At 36.0% G+C, this 16,542-nt stretch overlaps 1 long non-coding RNA gene across 1 annotated transcript in view; it reads right to left on the reverse strand.

Moving 5' to 3' along the window:
• Nucleotides 1–16,542, reverse strand: part of LOC150106610 (uncharacterized) — a 45,330-nt gene that overhangs the window by 7,083 nt on the left and 21,705 nt on the right. Inside the window, exon 2 of the long non-coding RNA XR_016548319.1 lies at nt 15,538–15,646. This is a non-coding gene — a long non-coding RNA (uncharacterized LOC150106610). The remainder of the gene's footprint in view (nt 1–15,537; nt 15,647–16,542) is intronic.

Below are 16,542 nucleotides of genomic sequence, written 5' to 3' on the forward strand. Positions count from 1 at the left end.
TTGAAGGACTTCAATTAAGTTAGTGTGTCTGACTTTCGAATGCTTTTTCAAAATCTATGAAACACATAAAGACAGATTTCTGTTTTTCTATACATTTTTGTATCAATATTTGGGTACAGAAAAGGGCCTCTCTAGTACCAAAACCATTCCGAAAGCCGAATTGTGTTTCACTTAGTTTCTTCACTTTTTCTATAAATACGATTCTGAATTACTTTCAAAAATATTTTTAATGTTTGGCTCATTAGACTAATAAGTCAGAAGTCACCACAGGAATTCGCTTTGGGTTTCTTTGGGACAGTGATAAATGTAGATTTGAGCCAATCTGATGGAAATTCATCACTTTCATATATTTTATTAAATAGTTTTTCAAGAAGTTTGATGTTATCTGGTCCACTGGCTTTTCCTGTTTTACTTGTTCGTATAGCATTCTCTATTTCACATTTCATGATTGCTGGTCCTTGAATGTTATCTTTTATATTTATAGGCTTCTGTCTAGTATCATTGAAAAGTTCTGTTACATATTTTATCCAAATCTGTGCTTTTTTCTCTTCTTCTAGAACTATTTTTCCATTTTCGTCTCTTAGAGACACTATTTGCTTTTTCCTCAGTTTTCCAGAAATTTCGTTGATTTTTTTATACAGTTTGAAATTATCATGTTTCTTCTGAAGCAGTTCAATTTCAGTACATAAATTTTTCATCCAATTTTCCTTGGCTTCTTTTATTTTTTTCTTGATGATGTTATGTGTTTCTATATACCTGACAAGGTCTTTGTTTTTGTACATTCTTCTTGTATCAATAAGAGAAAGAATCTCATCTGTCATCCATTCCTGTTGTTTTATATTATTCAAATAACCTACTTCTTCAATACTTGTTGTTACAATGGCATTCTTTATGCTATTCCAAGGAGATTCCACACTTTTATTTTCTTCTATGTTAATCTGTTGTAATCGTAGGTTAAGCTGTGTCTTGGCACTTTTATTTATGTTCGGGTCTTTCAGTTTTTCTACATCAATTTTCTTTTTCTTCTTTTGTGATTTTTTTTAGCTGATTTTAATCTAAGACGTACTTCTGCAACTATGGGATGATTGTGGTCTGATGAGATATCTGCTCCAGGATAAGTCTTTGCACTCTTTATACTACTGTGGAATCTTTTATTTATCAGTATATAATCAATTTGATTTCTGACAATGTTATGTTGGTTATCTTGAGGCGATTTCCAAGTGTACAGTCTTCTGGGTGGAAGTTTAAACCAGGTATTTGCTATTGTTAGATCTTCTTCCTGACAGAACTGGACTAGGCGATCTCCTCTGTCGTTTCTGGTGCCTAAGCCATGTTCGCCAACAATTTCTCCATCATCCCCTCTTCCCACTTTTGCATTGAAGTCACCCATCACTATGTTCATATCATGTTTCTTTGTTAGGTTTTTAATCTCTTTTAGGTGTTCATAAAACTCTTCAACAACATCTTCCTTTTGTCAGCTGTGGGCATAAGCTTGGATGATATTTATGTTAATGGGGTTTCCCTTAAGTTGTAACAGCATTATCCTTTCAGAAAATGGAATCCAATTTATTACTGATTTATTGATTTCTTCATCTACTATTACAGCTACACCATGTCGATGTTTGTTCTCATCATTCCCAGAGTAATACATTGTTGTATTATCTTGTTGACACTTTCCAGATCCTGGCCATCTTGTCTCGCAAATTCCCAAAATCCGGATGCCCAGCCTCTTCATTTCTCTTGTGGCATTTCTTAATTTGCCAGCTTCATACAGAGTTCTGACATTCCAAGTTGCAATTTTAAAAGTGGACACCATTTTGAGCCCGGAGATTCTTCGCACCCCTGTCCCATTTAAAGGACGCCAGGAACTTGGGGCCAATTGTAAGGGTTTGCTCGCCATGGTGGTTGTTCTGGAGATAAGGTAGAGCAGTAGTTTCTCCGTTTGCTTTCTGCTCTGCAGTATTACAGACGTACACAATATAATCATATTGCCATCTGCAAATCTCTGATCACAAGCTTTTCCGTCATCATTTGGCTTCAACCTTGTGTCAGTACTGACAATGCTGCTTCCCAATGTCAGAGACAGTGACCCCAGCAGGTGCTTATTTAATGGCGGCACTACTCTCCATGTCACCGAGTTGTCATTGGGCTTTGTGAGGTTTTAAGTGAAACAGAGTTGCCACTTCTGCTCCCCCACGCCCTGATAGCTCAGTCGCTGTTGGTCTACGGCTGCTTATTCGCCAGATTGCTCTGCTTATATCGCAGCTAGCCTCCATATCTGAAGGCTGTTCCCCGATCCGCCACCTGGGGATGCTAAAGTCAGCTAAAGATGTGATATTACTTTAATAGTTATTTGTTTTATACATACCAAATATTTTATTTATTACTCTTATGCCTTAATATGTATGAAAATATGCATGCATTTTCAATTAAATTAATCTTTAAAGATTGGCGTCTCATACATTTGGGAACACATCTATTATCTTATGTTATAAGCCTCCCCATTTTACGAATTTTCAATAAATGCCGATTCTCGATAAAGGAACCCCCATGTATAATGAGTTACCTGTATCATGAACTGATCATCTCTGTACCTAGTTAACAAAAAATGAACAGTTTTTAGTACATGCTAACTATTAAGCTGCTACTGAATATTGGGGCAATTACTGTATCAACATTTTATAAATTATACTCTGCAAAATAGGGATGATTTCAGAAATGATGTTAGAAAATAAAAAGGATCATGGAACAAATTTCTTTTTTGCAAAACTTTACATTTAGGAAGGAAAGCGTATTAAACCTAATATCAAAATTGGAGATGCCAATCTCAGCTCTTTACTTTATGCGAATGATGTTATACTTCTAAACAAATCAGCTGCAAGTCTGCAAGATTCCCTGACTAAATTAAATAACTGTTATAATAGACATGGTATGAAGGTTAGCAATAACAAGACAAAAGACAATGAAAATAGGCAGAAGTATTGAAAATATCAACTGCATTGAATAGAGAACCTATAGAACAAATAAAACAGTTCAGCTACTTAGGCACGATTTTTAGTGAAGATGGTAAATTAAATATGGAAACAGACAACAGGAATCAACAAAGCTGGTATGGTAGGAAGGTCAACTGAATAAAAATTTATACGGAATAAGAGAGAAATTAGCCAAAACACTAAATTAGTTGTATATAAGGCAGTATTCAAGCCAATTTTAACTTATGGATCTGAGAGCTTGGTTAGAAGTAGAACACTTGACCAAAGACTGGAGACAGCAAATGTGAGAGTCCTGAGAAAGATCAGGAGCATGAGCAGATGGCATCAATGGCAATATCATATTAAAAATGAGGATATTAGGAAAGAACTTTACATTGTCAGCATCCAGGAATGCGTTAGCAGAGCTAATCTCAGGTGGTATGGTCACTTAAATAGAATGGGCGAGGAAAGATTAGCAAAACAAGTGTTCTCTGCCAGGTTGGCAGGAAAACGACCCAGAGGAAGACCAAGATATAGGTGGATTGATACAGTAAAAAATGCCTTAGAAGATAGAAATATAAGATCTGATAATGTTGGAGTCTTGACAGGTAGCAGACTGATTTGGAGGAAAATTGTACCTAGGAAGTTAGTGGTGATGTAAGTTTTTCATGTAGTACTATCATATCCTGTACATCCCCCCTTGAGGGTACATATCAGGAATTTGATGATGATACACTTATAACCATATTTTAAGATGAAAAAAAAAAAAAAAAGTAATGTTCATCTGGTTTTTGAGCATGAAACAAGTAACACTGGAAAAAAAATATGTACAAAAGTTTTTGAAAGAATCAAAAATGAATAATTTTTGGATGTTAAACATAGACTTAAACATACCAATATTACTGTGGGAAAGCTGAGAGAGAACCTAACCTTGGGGAATCAATGTTGAAATAATAATAATAAAACACCAAATCAGATAAGATATCGAAAGTTAATCGGTGTTCACATCAGTGAAAGATATCGGTGTTGTACCACTTTACCCCAGTCCTGAAGAAACTTTCAGGTGCAAACTTTGTTTGCACACACTTGGATAAAGGATTAAACTAAATTTATTATAGTCGGACCAAGTGAAAAATAAACTTTCGACATCTTTCTCTAAATCCAGAGTAATTTAATAAAAAGTGGCACACCGTTTGGCAGCTCCTATAGGAGGAGATGACCTTGCTAATGCTTCTGCTGTATCTCCACTTGGGCCTGGCTCCCACTGAAGAGACCTCAATAAAAGGTCGAAACTAGTCTGGGTAGTGGCCCTTCCCTTAATGCATAACATTATACATATCCGCAAGGAGATGTGTTTTGCATTATGGGAGATACTAAGATAGGAGTGTTGGTAGCTTGCTCCACCTTTGCAAGGAGTTGCCCTGTGTTGTACCACTTTACCCCAGTCCTGAAGATACTTTCAGGCGCAAACTTTGTTTGCACACACTTGGATAAAGGATTAAACTAAATTTATTATTATTCAGATAAGATATCATGAATACATATATAAACACCCTGTGGATGATTTACAAAGTGAAAAAATAATAATAATAAAAATAGCATTTGCTCAGTTATACTGAAAAGGGATGTTGGACAGCTGCTGTTAAAACAAACCCAACAGAAAGTGGAGAACGATGACTGCTAGTCCAGTGAAGCAGTAAGAAGTAGTACCTACAGAAAAGACAACAAAGGGCTGAACCAATGCATCTGCAAAGTGAAAAAAAGCCAAACTGCTCTACTCAGAGAATTTTAAGTGAGGTTTTTAGGTGCACCACTTCCAAATAAGTGAACAGTATTAAAGTATTCCAAGGATACATGGATTTGGGATCTGTAGAATTAGTACCTAGGTGGGTGAAAAAGGGCATCCTGAGCAGAAACGAATGCCTAGTTTTTTTTAAAGGCACAGGAAACTACTGATGTGACGTGCTTATGTCAGGAGAAGTTGCAGGTAAATGCAAATCCAAGGACTGAAACAGAGAGAGAGAAATATCTGATCCTGTCTAGTGATTTGTATATTACTAAGGGTAAGAGAAGGCAAGTTGAGATCCCCCAGTTAAGTTAAGCCCTTTTTTTGCAAGAGAAATGACAAGAGTGTGCTTGCATAACATTCATAATTCATTCTGCTATCCATATAAAACATTCTTCACTATGCATTTACTAAACTTCTAGGGATTGTTTTTTGTCCCTCCCCCTCTGCGTCCACTTCCATCAAATTAAACATCTGTATCATATCAGATCTTTTACACCTTTCCAATAAATTCTGCATTTACAGTTCCTCCATAACCAATGTTCTAGTTCTAATGTCTTACAGAGGAAAACTTGGAATCTTCTCCAGTTTTCTCATCATATCCAAGTAACCACATGTGTGTAGTAGTCCATGTGTGATCAAAGCCAGGTATAGTACTACAACCACCTCCTCATCACAGAAGAAATACAGCACATTGTCTTCGTATTACTTGCAATGTCCTCTGAACTTAAGAACTGTCAACCATCATCCACCCACTCCCAACAATTGTTTGCCATCCACCTCCTAGAACACAGTTCCATCAGTAGTACACAAAACTACACCTCTACAGATGTGTGCTTATTAACATCAAAACTGCAACTCATTTGTTCAAGCTAAAAGTTGTTTAAAATATTTCTAAAAGGAATTAACCTCCTCTTCCTCTTTTCGTATTAGGCCTATTGGCCTGTTATGGAGCTATCCTAAGCCCTTTCAAGCTGTACCCATCCCAAGGATAAGGTGGCTAGCCCTATGCCTCCCGGTGTGTCCCAAGTCTATAGATGCGTATGTTCACGAGGTCAGTTTGCTTGCTTTCGGGAGGAAAAAACCCCAGATAAACTGGGGAGAAAAACCCTGCTGTCCATACCCAAGACTGGCTAACTTGGCTATGTCTGAGAAAGATCCTAAGCTCCTGTCGTCAATGACAGGAATTGAACCCAGACACTCCTTTCCAGGGCATATGGTTGCGAAATGCATAGCCACTCGGCTAACCATGCAGACAAGGAATTAACACCAGCATAAATTCTTATTACTCATCTCATCTTTGCATCATCAGCAAACAGCTAAATATTCCTTTGTTAATCCACAGCAAATATCATTAACAATCAAGGTAAACCATAGATGTCCAAAAACAAAACCCTGCACTATGACCTTTTTCTGAGATACTGCCTGTTGACAGTATAACACATCACCTTTAAGTATCATTTAGACAACTAATCTCCCATTCACCAAGTCAATTTATTATTCATTTTCACCTCCCCCAGTTTGTCCATGCAGAAATTAAAAGCCTCTGTGAAGGCAATAATCTCCATACACAAGTCTTTCATATCATCACTATCATAAAATGCAAGTGGATTTCACAATATCTGCCTTGTACAAAGATTCCTTCATAATGCAAGACCCATTAACAACCTATATGGCAGACTTAAGGATGAAATATATATCGACCATTTTATTACTTTGTATCCATATTATTTCAATGGCATCCAAATATTATTTTGATTCCAATGCACACTATGCATCCATCTTTTGACTGATAAGTAAACAGGTCATGGTGGTTAAACAACTACTAGATTAAGAGCAAAGTCAATCAACTCTTGTGTCATCTATTCTTAGAGCTATATTAACAACCAGCCTACTGAACACTTCACACGCCTCTGGTTTATTTCACTTTCAACAAGTCTAGCATTGATATTCTTTCTTCCACATGCTGCACAGCATCATTCACACTAGAATGATATTACTGACAAAGCACTCATTAAATAATTCTATTACAGCCTCTATTTGGCTGCACAGCTCAGACACATAACTCTTTCCTCTCTTCCACCTCAGCCAGCACCCCACAGTCATTTTAGAAAAAGAAATAGCCTGTTTTTCCTAGATACTCTAACCACATATCTTACTTAGTTTTACAGAAAATCCACCTGTACAGATACAAACTTCCCCATCATCTCCTCCCTTAATATGGTATTATTAAACTCTTGTCAGAGCTTCCAACCAGGCTTCTCTTACAATTGAACTCTCCTTTATTTGCCAGAACTTCTTGTCTAAAAAAGATCAACAAAATACTTGCTCCCCACCTATCTCCTCACATCCCCCTCAACATATAGATTACAGTAATGCTATTAATATTTCCTATGCAGAAAAAATAACCAGAACTTATTTAAAAAACCAAAAACTTTTCAATATTTGAGAAACTAATCTTAGGTTTCCCACCCAACAACCCACAGACAGAGAACGTTCAGAAGTCTTTAGGCTTTCAGTAACTTCTTCCACTTATTTTGGGTATGCATTTATAATTTTAAGATTATATCCTTGATGTCTGGCACAGAGACAAAATATAAGATGTATTAAACATGTGTTTAATTATTTCTGTGTTGTATTCATTCCATTAAACTAATGAGTTTTTCATAATATCCCTTCTTGATCATAACTTTTTCCTGCATGACCACCTCCCAAGTCAGTATCTCATTTACAGCTACATCTTGTGAAGCTATCACAAAATCCACTTCAACAGCCTTGTCACAAGCCCTTTATGTAAGGTTGCTGAGGGATAGGCTACTAAGTTGTCTATACTACTACTATAATTATCCCTCAGGGTCACAAAATATTCTTTGTTTCATATGATACTTCTCCCTCTAATTGCAATTCTAATAATTCAAATTTCCAAATAGGATCACATGTTCCTTTTACTGGCCTAACTAATTGTCTAAATATCCTTTTACACCTACTAATCTATTTATTTCAACGTTGCAACAAATGGACTCAAAGCTATCAACAACAGCTCTAATACCTCCTCTTCATACACCTGAGTTTCTTTATTCAGTGAAGAAACTCAACGTTGCCTACACCAGGTTGATAGCTTTTAGCAAAATGGGCACTCGTTAGTTGAACAACCTCTTCTGTATCTGTCCACATCACACCATCTGCATTCAGAAGAGATTCTTTCATATTCATAGTTTCTTTTACTTGCAACATATCAATAGAATTCTTGTGGGTTGTCTTTAGATTGTAGAGCCAGTTTCTCTTCATACAAAAGTTGTTACTATTCTAGCCCGTTGCTTATATTTTTCATAATGGACATGGTATATTCTTTCCACACATCACCCATTTCTTACGAATCTCTTGCTTAACAAGAATGCACATCCATTTCACTCGTGCTCTATTTTTTGAACTCTCAGGACACATTCTGATATTGCATCATTTAAGTATTTTTAAAATGCTTTCCACAAACTGTCAATATTCTTCAGTACATGGAAGACAGTGAACGACCTAGGCATCACTCACAGAAACCGTGTAAGTGTTAGGACTAGATTTTTTGTTTGGAAGATGGCAAATGGGTAGAATGCATTGCTAGAGGTGGTTGCAAGTACTTTATCAGTAAACGAGTTAAGAGAAGTATAACAGGCACTTGTGTGAATAGACACCACAACGAGTCTTCTCCTGATAACAATATACAATGATTTTTAATATTTAGCAAATATTTAAGTCCTTTAACTTATAAAAATGGGGTGCTTAAGGGTCAAAGCTTTATAACTGACAGGAGGCCGCCACATAGCCTTTAAAGGAATGCAGAGAACCGACCAGGGCTTCTGACCTAATGTCCAATTAGGTCAGAAGCCCTGACCTTCTCGTGGTGCACCCTGTTGGGTATCTACTTGGATACTGAAGGAACGAGGATGGGCTGGCAATTTGGGATTTAGCCGAAAAAATTGTATTCTTATTGGTTAAACCCAAATAAAAAATGATGGCACAACACGACAAAATTTCATGCCTGCTGGGGCATCGCCCGGTTAAACAAGGCCCCCGTTGTTTTCGGCAGGGAACCAGGGCGAACAGCGAAAAGTCAGCTGCTGGAACAAATTTGAAAACACACCCCAACTCAACATCACCAGAGTTAAAGATTGCTACTATCAACATAAGAAGCCTAAATGGCAAAGAAATGGAGCTAGCTGAGGATTAAGATTAGTACCAGATCGACATAATAGGGGTGACTGAAACAAAAAAAGACAAAAACAGGCGAGATCTTTCTGAGCAATAAATACATGCTGGAACAAATTTGAAAACACACCCCAACTCAACATCACCAGAGTTAAAGATTGCTACTATCAACATAAGAAGCCTAAATGGCAAAGAAATGGAGCTAGCTGAGGATTAAGATTAGTACCAGATCGACATAATAGGGGTGACTGAAACAAAAAAAGACAAAAACAGGCGAGATCTTTCTGAGCAATAAATACAAAATGTTATATTCAGGCAATGACAATCAAGGAAAAGAAGCAGTAGCCATAGTATTCAACACAAAATATGAGGGTAATCTTCTTGAATGGCAGGCAGTCTCAAGTAGAGTAATGTGGACAAATATCACAATGGGGAACTGGACAATGAGACTTATTTCTGACTATGGTCCCACAGAAGGTTCTACTAAGGTAGAAGTGGAGGAATTATTTGAGGGTTAAGAAAAAGCAACTGACACAATGAAAAAGGAAAAGTTGGTACTTGTCATCGTCATCAAATTCCTGCCATGTACCCTCAAGGGGTGTACAGGATATGATAGTACTACATGAAAAAAATTACATCATTACTAACTTCCTATCTACAATTTTCCTCCAAATCAGTCTGTTACTTGTCAAGACTCCAACATTATCAGATCTTATATTTCTATCGTCTAAGGCACTTTGTACCGTATCAATCCACCTATATCTTGGTCTTCCTCTGGGTCATTTTCCTGCCAACCTGGCAGAGAACACTTGTTTTCCTAATCTTTCCTCACCCATTCTATTTAAGCGACCATACCACCTGAGATTAGTTCTGCTAACGCATTCCTGGATGCTGACAATGTCAAGTTCTTTCCTAATATCCTCGTTTTTAATATGATATTGCCATTCATGCCATCTGTTCACACCTATAATCTTTCTCAGTACTCTCATATCTGCAGTCTCTAGTCTTTGGTCAAGAGTTTTACTTCTGACCCAGCTCTCAGATCCATAAGTTAAAACTGGTTTGAACACTGTCTTGTATACAGCTAATTTAGTGTTCCAACGAATTTCTCTCTTATTCCATATGAAGTAATTCAATTGACTTCCTACCATACCAGCTTTGCTGATTCTGTTGTCTATTTCTATATTTAATTTACCATCTTCACTAAAAACCGTGCCTAAGTAGCTGAAATGTTTTACTTGTTCCACAGGTTCCCCGTTCACAACACAGTTGACATTTTCAATGATTCTGCCTATTTTCATTGTCTTTGTCTTTTTATTGCTGACCTTCATACCATATCTATTACAACAGCTATTCAATTTAGTCAGAGAATCTTGCAGACTTGTAGCAGATTTATTTAGAAGTATAACATCATCCGCATAAAGCAAAGAGCTGACATTAACATCTCCAATTTTTATATCATGTTTAATACCACTTTCCTTCAAAATGTGATCCATATAGATAATGAATAACAGAGGGGATAATGTACATCCTTGTCTCACACCAGATTTAACATTAAACCATCTTCCTGTACTTCCTTCAATTCTAACTGCTGAATTACAACGCAAATAAAGACTAAGTATTGCTTGATATAATTCCCCATTGACACCATATAACTGCAGTATATTGAATAGCTTCTCTCTTATGCCTTTTCCAAATCGACAAAACTTAAATACAGATCTTTGTTATATACCCATGCTTTCTCGACTATTTGTCGTAAAGTGAAGATCTGATCCTGACAGCCTCTATTTGGCCTGAATCCAGCTTGTTCTTCACCAAACTTTTCTTCCCCAATTCTTCTCAACCCTTTCTCAAGTATACTTGCATAGATCTTGCCAGGAACACTCAGTAGGGAAATACCTCTGTAATTCTCACATTCAGTTTTATTTTCCTTTTTATATATGGATACTATGAGAGCTCTACTCCAATCATCGGGAATTCGTCCCTCTGTCTAGGCTTTCTGAACTATGCAGTGCAGCCACTGTAAGACTTTTATACCACCATACTTCAGCATTTCTGGTCGAATATGATCTACTCCTGCTGCCTTTCCACATTTTAAGCCTTTGATGGCTTTTCCTACTTCAAGTATGGTTACGTATTCCTGACTGTATGCCTGTTGAGTGTTTTTTACCACTGTGCTATCACTGCATGTTTCATTTAGCAGTTTTTCAAAGTAATTACTCCATACTTCAAGGATATCTTTTTCTACCGTTTTCATGTACCTTTATCATCTCTAACTCCTTTTACAGCACTCTTTCCTCCATTCCTAAGCTGTTTCGACAACATCCAGAATATTTTGCCACCTTCTTGATATTTATTTTCTATATTCTTGCCAAAGTCCTCCCATGACTTTTGTTTAGCTAGTTTTACAGTGTTTAGCATTCTTGCATTTGTCTCTATATTCTCTAAGAGCACAGGCTGACTTATTTGACAGGAACTTTTGATATGCTTTCTTCTTTTCCTTCACTGCCTCTTTAACTTCCTATGTCCACCAGGGAGTTCTGATTTTTTTATCCTTGCAGACAACCTCACCACATGCCTCTCTGGCAGAATCAATCAATGTTTTCTTCAGAGTTTGACACTGAATCTCCATGGTTTGATTCCTGTTCTCAAACTCTTTCATTTTTTCTTCAATAATCTTTGTGTATTTTAGTATACAGTTCACATCTGAGAGCTGCTCAACTTTTATTCGCTTTAAAACTTTCTTACATGTTATTCTTTTCAATAAGAAATTCACTTAGATAGATCCCCAAGAAGTTGGTACTTGTTGGGGATCTAAATAGCAGAGTAGGAAATGATTGAGAGACATACAAAAATATTTTGGTAAAATTTGGAGAAAAGAGCAAAGGTAATAATATTGGCAAATATCTGTTGTATTTCTGCTGAGGAGATGGACTGGTTATTACTAACACCATGTTCCAACATAAAAATGTGCACAAATTCACATGGAGAGAAGAGGCAAGGAATAAGAAAAGTCTCACTGACTCTGTTATTGTTGATAGTGATGTTTTCTCCCTGGTGCAGGACACCAAAGTGTACAGAGGATTTGAAATTGAAAGCGCTCACTATTTAGTCTTGAGCAGGATAAAATTGAATTTCATATTGAAAAGAATAACATGTAAGAAAGTTTTAAAGCGAATAAAAGTTGAGCAGCTCTCAGATGTGAACTGTAGACTAAAATACACAAAGATTATTGAAGAAAAAATGAAAGAGTTTGAGAACAGGAATCAAACCTTGGAGATTCAGTGGCAAGCCTTGAAGAAAGCCCTGATTGATTCAGATAGAGAGGCATGTGGTGAAGTTGTCTGCAAGGATAGAAAAATTAGAACTCCATGAACACAGGAAGTTAAAAAGGCAGTGAAGGAAAAGAAGAACGCATATCAAAAGTTCCTGGCAAATAAGTCAGCTTGTGCTCTTAGAGAATACAGAGACAAATGTAAGAATGCTAAACAGTGTAAAACTAGCTAAACAAACGTCATGGGAGGGCTTTGGCAAGAATATAGAAAATAAATATCAAGAAGGTGGCAAAATATTCTGGAGGATGTTGAAGCTTAGGAAATGGAGGAAAGAGTGCTGTAAAAGAAGTTAGAGATGATAAAGGTGACATGAAAACAGGAGAAAAAGATATCCTTGAAGTATGAAGTAATTACTTCGAAAAATTGCTAAATGAAACAAGCAGTGATAGCACAGTGGTAAAAAACACTCAACAGGCATACAGTCAGGAATACGTATCCATACTTGAAGCATGGAAAAGCCATCAAAGGCTTAAAATGTGGAAAGGCAGCAGGAGTAGATGACATTCGACCAGAAATGCTGAAGTATGGTGGTATAAAAGTCTTACAGTCAGTGGCTGCACTGCATCGTTCAAAAAGCCTGGATAGAGGGACGAATTCCCGATGATTGGAGTAGAGCTCTCATAGTATCCATATATAAAAAGAAAAATAAAACTGAATGCGAGAATTACAGAGGTATTTCCCTACTGAGTGTTCATGGCAAGATCTATGCAAGTATACTTGAGAAACGGTTGAGAAGAATTGTGAAAGAAAAGGTGGGTGAAGAACAAGCTGGATTCAGGATAATAGAGGCTGTCAGGATCAGATCTTCACTTTACGACATATAGTCGAGAAAGCATGGGAATATAACAAAGATCTGTATTTAAGTTTTGTCGATTTGGAAAAGGCATATGACAAGGTACCAAGAGAGAAGCTATTCAATACGCTACAGTTATATGGTGTCAATGGGGCATTATATCAAGCAATTCTTAGTCTTTATTTGAGTTGTAAGTCAGCAGTTAGAATTGAAGGAAGTACAGGAAGATGGTTTAATGTTAAATCTGGTGTGAGACAAGGATGTACATTATCCCCTCTGTTATTTATTATCTATATGGATCACATTATGAAGGAAAGTAGTATTAAAGATGATATCAAAATTGGAGATGTTAATGTCAGCTCTTTGCTTTATACAGATGATGTTATACTTATAAATAAATCTGCTACAAGTCTGCAAGATTCTCTGACTAAATTGAATAACTGTTGTAATAGATATGGTATGAAGGTCAGCAATAAAAAGAAAAAGACAATGAAAATGTCAACTGTGTTGTGAACGGGGAACCTGTGGAACAAGTAAAACATTTCAGCTACTTAGGCACGGTTTTTAGTGAAGATGGTAAATTAAATATAGAAATAGACAACAGAATCAGCAAAGCTGGTATGGTGGGAGGTCAACTAAATAAATTCATATGGAATAAGAGAGAAATTAGTCAGAACACTAAATTAGCTGTATACAAGACAGTGTTCAAACCAGTTTTAACTTATGGATCTGAGAGCTGGGTCAGAAGTAAAACACATGACCAAAGACTAGAGACCGCAGATATGAGAGTCCTGAGAAAGATTATAGGCATGAACAGATGGCATCAATGGCAATATCATATTAAAAACAAGGATATTAGGAAAGAACTTGACATTGAATCCAGGAATGCATTAACACAGCTAATCTCAGGTGGTATGGTGACTTAAACAGAATGGGCGAAGAAAGATTAGCAAAACAAGTGTTCTCTGCCAGGTTGGCAGGAAAATGACCCAGAGGAAGACCAAGATATAGGTTGATTGATACGGTACAAAGTGCCTTAGACGATAGAAATATAAGATCTGATAATGTTGGAGTCTTGACAAGTAACAGACTGATTTGGAGGAAAATTGTAGATAGTAAGTTAGTAATGATGTAATTTTTTTTCATGTAGTACTATCATATTATCTTGTACACCCCTTGATGGTACATCGCAGGAATTTGATGATGATGATCTTATTAAAACAAAGCACTTGTAACCACTGTAAAAATCCCCTCATCACAAACAAAAATCGTGCTTGCAAATAGGCAACACTAAGTTTTGCACATACATCGAGCATTTTTCTTCTGCGTATTGGTATCATGCAAGAGAATGAAGACACTCAAGTTTTTAGATATTTAATATAATTTTTTTTTTATTGTACCCAACATTCAAATGTGAGTAAAATAATTTTAATAAGATCAGATGTTTACATAATTATTATTATTATTATTTTTTTTTTTTTTACAAAATTCAGCAAACAACTTGGCCAAGGTAGCTAAATCCCTGCTTCGAACAAAAAATACAAGTACTGCTTGTAGATGAGCAAGTGCTTAACTGCATATACTGGACATATCTTTCCCAAGAGTATCTCTCACCTTTAAACAAATTAGTTCAGAAATACAATGTGGATCTGAGTTTCAACTAAAAGTTAGTCTTTACAGGAAAGAATTTGTACATACAACACCATTATAGTGTTATGTAAAAAGAATTGCTAGCCACACAAGCATCATAAAAATCATTAAATATTTAAAAACCAAAATTAGTTGGTTAATAAGGACACTATTTTTATTGAATGCCTGTTACCATCAGACACACATTGCAGTAAAAAGTTCACGTAAAGAAATTTATTAAGAAATAATAAATTCTAAAAACTGAAACCTAATTAGAATAATTTAACAGCTTTAATGAAACCTGTGCACCAGACATATTACAAAAATTCTTTGCTCCAGCAAGTTTAAATTCAAATTGTCTTTTCCTTGAAAGATGTGAAATGCTAAGAAATCATCTGAACCTGAACTGATCAGACTGTATGCCAAGTTTTGGGAAGTGATCATTATTCATAAGTTTTTCAACAAGGAACAATTTCATAAGTTTTTTTTTTAAATATAATTATTTTAAATCTATGCAACTTACAATTGTTCCTTTGAACTCTAATAGTATAATATCATAATTTGGCTGTGACCGAGATACAAGCTAATATATACATGATTTATGACTCATTATTTTGATTCATCAGAGACAGTCTGTCTCCTTGACAATGCCCACATAACTTTGGATGAAATATACTGGAGTTTTTGAATACATTTTATATAATTTTGGTTGTATATGTAAGACATGAAACTTACTTTAACTAATCAAAATAACCAATGAATTTAATTAAAAAAAGTTCTGTAGATGTTTTATACCTTATTATAATGAAAGAAATAAAAACTTACGTGAATGAAAGATTAGGGTGGTGGTGGTGGAGCCAGAAGATCTATTCCTGTTAACTCTTTGGCGAAGTAAACACCAACTGCAAACATACTCCAACTTTTTATAACTTGCCTAAATCATATCAACAAGGAATAATTGTTTTCTTCAGCATCAAACATAAATAAATATTTCATTACATTTAATAATAAAAATAAATAAATTACTATTACAGTAACTGAGGCCCCGTGTTGGGGCGAGTAGTAGAATATGGAAACCACACTAATGCATATCGTAAGCATATCTAAATGGAGACCCACTCCTCAGGGGTATAGCCAGGTCCCCCTTCAGAGGTTGGGCAAAGGGCTAATCACACTTCCCTGTAAAAATTATCTGATTACGGAAACTGCAAATCTGGAATGACAAATATGTCTTGCAAGACCCCAGGAAAACAGTTATCTAGCCTGGTCTGATGTGGATAATGTATATGACACAACAAAGGGAAAGACTTTTGGAACCCTTGTTGTTGAAAGAGTCACTTATGAAGCCATAAAAAATTTAAAGATTGGATCATGGAATGTCAGAACATTGTACCAGGTAGGAAAAACTAGGCAGGTAACAAATGAAATGGACAATTACAAATTAGACATCAGCGAACTCAGATGGACTGGTTTTGGTAGACTTATAACTTAAGACAAGACAATACTGTATTCTAGATCAGAGGAGAAGCACGAAAAAAGGAGTTGCACTACTATTGAACCCAAAAGTAATCAAAAGCGTGATAGAATGGGAACCAGTAATTCTATTCCAAATTTATCAACCTTTCTGTTGTGCAGGTTTACGCACCTACTGATGCAGATGAAGAAATAAAAGAATGCTTTTATGAACTAATCCAAAAGGTAATAAATTTTATTCCAAAACACAATATGATAATACTCATTGGCAATCTTAATGCAAAAATGGGTAAAAGGCCATGTGTAGAAGAAAACTCTTTAGGTTTCAAGGTTTGTGGAGACAGAAATGAATATGCC

Source organism: Typopeltis vanoorti, chromosome 5 (assembly GCF_054136105.1).
Source record: "Typopeltis vanoorti isolate ZY-2024b chromosome 5, IOZ_Tvanoo_1.0, whole genome shotgun sequence".
In the NCBI taxonomy this organism is placed as follows: domain Eukaryota; kingdom Metazoa; phylum Arthropoda; class Arachnida; order Uropygi; family Thelyphonidae; genus Typopeltis; species Typopeltis vanoorti.